Below are 5,767 nucleotides of genomic sequence, written 5' to 3' on the forward strand. Positions count from 1 at the left end.
CAGGCTCTGAAGGCCAGGAGAAAAAGGCCTCTTTGTACCCCAAGCTATCTCTTCTCCCTAGTGTTGTTTTGACAGGAAGCCTTCATTTGTGCCACCTCCCATGGCAGGCCAAGTTCCATGCACTCATCCTGTCTTTTTGTTAGACTATGTTCTAGTGTTGAAATAACCTGCTACAATTAATTCAAGGGTCCTTCTGGCAGACAACAAGGGAGGTGAACCTAATAAAATGAGTTATTATTTGCAATGGTGTATTCCTAGGTTTCTGGAAGCTTGCTAAATCTAAGCACATGTTTAATATCACAATGCTTCCTGTCATTTAGGGCTGGTGAAGATCATCAGGTTTTGAAACCTTTGACCTCTCCTAGTTAGACCCTTGGTGGTTAGGTTTCAGGGTTGAACACAGGGTCTGGGTGCTGACCATGAGCTCAGAACAGGAGTTCAGTGATTTAACAGTTGGTTTCACAGCTTCACTTCTGGTATCTCTGTGTGTGTGTGTGTGTGTGTGTGTGTGTGTGTGTGTGTGTGTGTGTGTGTGCATACACTTGTCCTGAAGCTTGAACTCAAGACCTGAACACTGTACCTGAGTTTCTCTGGTACAAGGATAGCACTCTACCACTTAAGCTACACAGCCACTTCAGACTTTTTTCTAGTGATGTGGTACTAAGGAATCAAACCCAGGGATTCATACATGCAAAGCACTCTACCCCTAAGACACATTGCCAGCCCTCAACTTCAGGTTTATTTCTTTCTTCTCTTGGAAGTTGGAGGAATTGAGGTCTAGGCCTGGGTTCTGTCCTTGAGCTCTTCAGCTAAAGCAAAGTGCTCTATAAGTTGAGCTACAGCACCCCTGCAGGTTTTTGGTAGTTCACTGGATAGAAGCCTTTCAAGGAATTTCCTGTCCAGCCTGGCTTTGGGCTGTGATCATCAGCTCTCAGGCTCCTGAGTAGCGAGGATGACAGGTGCAAGTCACTGGCGCCCAGCTTCCACTTCATGTTTTTAAGTGGTGAATAGGAGACAGTAGTCTCTTAGGACCTTTTGTGTATGGGATAGTTTGGAACCCAGATCGTCAGGTCTCAGCTTCCTGAGTAGACAGGATGACAGACCTAAGCTGTCATCCTGTTACCTGGACTGTAACACTCTGTTTAAAAGGGTTTCTTGGCTCCACGTGGTAGGGGGCCAGCCATGAGCCCAACAGGGAAGGGTCAGTGGCTAGGCCCTGAGTTCAAAGTTCATGACCAAGAAAAATAAACCCAAACAATTGTCTGTAGGAGACAACTCACTAGAGTTAGGTACAAACATAATTTTGGCCTTGATATGGGGATATATCTGAGCCTAAAGTTTCTCATCTGCACAATCATCTTACTTGTGGAACTCTTATAAGAACCAGATGAAAAAATGCACCCTGTAAAGACTCAGCAAACAGAACATCATAAAGGACTCATCAAATAGCTGTATCCCACACACGGTTATTAGAATTATAGTGCTTTCATCAGTATAACCATTCTTTCAGAATAACATCACAAACCATACAAAGTTCGCATCTAATGATTTTGAGGGGTGGGGTGTTTTTGGAGGAGGTGGAGTCAGCCACAGGGATTCCATTGAAAACTAGGGGGTACTGTCCTAAGATCTTTTGCTCAAGGCTAGAGCTCTACCACTTTGAGCCACAGATCAGAGTTTTGCTGACTTCCTGCCAGGACTGGATTTTAAACCCATCAGGGTCAGATCTCAGTCCCCACGTATCTTGGATGACAGGGATTAGCAAACCAACGGTAACTGGTTCTGTGGAGCCATTTACCTCTGGCTATGTCAGGTTACATGGCAGCTGTCAGCAACAGACTCCCGGCTTGCTCTGTGATGAGGTATTTGCTTTGCTATCATTATATAGTTGCAGTAAAAAATTCTATCTTTATTTGGTGCCATTCCTGGGTCTTGAGTAGGAGTCTATACACAGTCCCTAAGTTTTTATGCTCAACGCTAGTGCTCAGTCGCTTGAGCAACAGCAAGACTTCTGGATTTTTCTGTGCACACGGTAGTGAGGAATCTAACCCAGGGCTTGTTCATACTAGGCGAGCACTCTACCACTGAGCCCCAGTAGTGACAAGTGTATAAACAGTAAAATGTGTAGATTTGTAGATAGATAGACAGACAGACAGACAGACAGACAGACAGACAGACAGACAGACAGACAGACAGACAGATAGATAGATAGATAGATAGATAGATAGATAGATAGATAGATAGATAGATAGATAGATAGATAGATGGATAGATAGATGGATGGATAGGGGTAGATGCATAACACAAGAGACACACGTCTGTATACTATGAAATTTCATATATGATATTTCTACCGATTATTGGCAATTAAATTATTCCTTCCTTTTTTAAGTATCATGATTGAATACATAATAAATTATTAATTGAAAATTCGTCAATGTAGTATAATTGTTATGTATAATTTTATAACATAATCATACACTAATTACTATTTTAATTGTTACTTTTATAACATTCCTTTTATATGGCTGTATATGGGAAAGGATTTCTTAGAATCTCCACCATTCATTAGTGACAATCCCAAGACCTAAGTTGCCAGTTTCAGCTATGGCTTCCTTAGTAGCCCACCAAACATCAGCAATGCAGAGTCATGTACACTTTCTGGGCTTTGTCATTTATACCCAGGATGGTCACAATAAAAAGGAAAAAAAAGTAAAAACCATCTTCTTGAACTTGTCAGTTTTATGCTTTTCATTTTTATATTTTTTGCCAGCCCCAAGATTTGAACTCGGATCCTAGAATCCAAGGCTCGGCTGTGGCAGAGATGCCAAGAAATGAGCAAGCCTTGTGCTTGGCTAATAATAAGAATAAGGCCATGGTTTGGAACTTGCACCATTGTTCTGGCAGGCCTTGTATTTGAACTCAGGGTCTGGATAACTCTATGGCAATGTGGGTGAAGGGGAAAGGCTCACTGTCCTTGAAGACAAGAAATTTAAACCAGTTCCCAGGGCCTGAATTGAAACCACAACGATGGAAAAAGCAATATTAATATATGATATCTATTTACATACATGGGTTTACTGCATATGATGTTTATTACCCTTATTTATTTAGTATTATTACAAATACAACATTGCTTTTATTACATCATATCACATAGGGTATATTTGCATATGGATTATGCATCATACTGAGACCCAGGCCTTTCACAGAGAATGAAAAATCATGTGTCAAAACTGGCTTCTTACTCCACGAATAAATTTTTGGCGACTCTGGGATTTCAACTAATAGCCTACAATGGCCAATCCATAAATGGGGTCACAGTCTTAGAACATCAGCCTCCAGCATAGTGAACTGCCAGGAAGTTCTGAGGACCTGTGATCAAGCCACAGGAGTGCCCCATATAGATAGATAGATAGATAGATAGATAGATAGATAGATAGATAGATAGATAGATAGATAGATAGATAGATAGATAGATAGATAGATAGATAGATAGATGTATATATATGTGAATATGGAGAGAAAGGGAATGTGAGGCTATTACATTATATACATATATTACCAATTTTACTAGTTATTAAATTATACCTTCATTTAATGAATTATCAAGGTTGAATACTTATAAAATCATTAATTAAAAATTAGTCAATATCCTTCCATTAGGGGAATCATACCATGGTGCTAGAATGGAAGACATAAATCCAATAATTATTCTGTGGCATTCTAAAATAAAATCATGGATTAACTGCAAATTTAATTATTACTTTTATAACATTCCATTAGCATTCACATAAATAGGAATGAGTTTGTCAGAATCTCCTTCCATTTGTGGGTGTCTGTCCTGGCATTCGAACTCCAGGACTGGGTAGTTTACTTTGAATTCAAACCATTGGAATGACACCGTGAAGATTTCAGATTGTTATGAATACAAAAAAGAACAATAAGAAGAAAAGAAACCCAGGAGCCAGGGGCTCCTGCCTATAATCCTACCTCCTCAGGAGACTGAGATAGAGATCATGGGTAAAGCCAGGTTAGAGGAGGAAAGTTATTGATGAACTACCAAAAGCCAGAAATGGAGCTGTGGCTCAAGTGGTTGAGTGCTAACCTTGAGATAAGAAGTTAAGAGACCAGAGTCCAGACACTGAGTTCAGGATCAAATACTGGCACAGAAAAAAAATAAATAAAAGCTTTCAGGAGCTCCTAGTCCACTGTGGTAAAAGGTCAGATTAGCCGGGCCACTTGATCTGCCTTGAGAGTTTACTGTGACTATGCCTCAGGACTGCCCCCAGTTCTAGTTCGGCTCAGCTCATCATTACCAGCATCCAGTGTGTGTGTGTGTGTGTGTGTGTGTGTGTGTGTGTGTGTGTGCGTGCGCGCGCGCGCGCATGTGGGCTTACGGATCTTAGTACTAGGGCTTGAACTCAGGGCCTGGTCTCTGTCCCTCACTTTTTTTCATTCAGTCTAGTACTCTACCACTTGAGCCACAGTTTTTCTTCCAGCCTTCTTGTGGTTATTTGCAGAAGAGAATCTCACAGACTTTTCTAGCTGGGCTGATTCTGAATGGCAATCCTCAGATCTCAGCTTCCTGAGGAGCTAGGAATATGAGAGCATGAACTATTAGCATCTGGTCACACTTTCCTTCTTGGCTAACACAGACTACCTCTCTCCCAGCCGAGCATCCATCGACCCCTCCAACCCCAGGCTTCAGACGAAATATAACCTCCTTTCCTGAGGATAAAGAAATGGGATCACGTTTGAGCTTTATGTTCTCCACAAAATCAGGGCCTGGTCGGAGCTTATGTGGAGGTCATAGATCTAGGCAAGGGCAAGTAGACAGCTGTTAGAACAGATGAGAGAATGAAAAGACATCCTTGCAGCTGGATGCCAGTAGCTCATGCCTATAATCCTAGCTACTCAAAGTTGAGACCTGAGGATCAATGAAGATTCAAAGCTAGCCTGGGCAGACTCTTATCTTCAATGAATCACCAAAAAGATGGGAAGCAGAGCTACTGTATTTCAAGTGTTACAGCACCAACCATGTGCAAACAAGCTAAAGGATACCACCTAGTCTCTGAGTTCAAGCCCTAGTACACACATACACACACACACACACACACACACACACACACACACACACACACACACACATCTTTAGCAGATGCCAGTGGCTCATACAGCAATCCTAGCTACTCAAGAGGCTGAGATCTTAGGATGGCAACTTGAAGCCAGCACAGGCGGGAAAGTATATGAGACACTTCTGTCTACTAAACTACTAAAAAAGATGAAAAATAAGCTATGGTTCAAGTGTTAGATTTGAGCAAAGGAATCTCAGGGACAGTGGAAGCTCTTAATTCCAGCTCTAAGATTTTTTTAAAGACAACCCCACAGTAATCAGGCCATAAATACAGATTTTGATCATCCTAGATCTCACTTCTGCTCCAGCCACTTTCACAGCACAAGTGGCTGGTGTGTGGCCAGGGACAAAGAAGTAAACTTACACAAAGGGGACATAGCCAGGTCAAGGCTAATGCCCCAGAACATTGAAGTACTGGCCATACCATTCTCTCATCCCCCAGTTCCCTGGCCCTGGAATCTAAAGTGTGTGCCTCTGTATTGTGGGCATCTGGAATTGTCTGGAAGGACCTAGGGACCGGTGATATATCACACTCCATGAGAGGGCACACGAGGCCCAGGCAGTTTGGGGGCAACAAATTGGGTCATTTCTTTGTGTGGGCTTGAACTGAGGATATGGGAGCTGTCTCTC

Source organism: Dipodomys spectabilis, unplaced genomic scaffold (genome assembly GCF_019054845.1).
Source record: "Dipodomys spectabilis isolate Male_0828 unplaced genomic scaffold, ASM1905484v1 ptg000298l, whole genome shotgun sequence".
Classification (NCBI taxonomy): Eukaryota; Metazoa; Chordata; class Mammalia; order Rodentia; family Heteromyidae; genus Dipodomys; species Dipodomys spectabilis.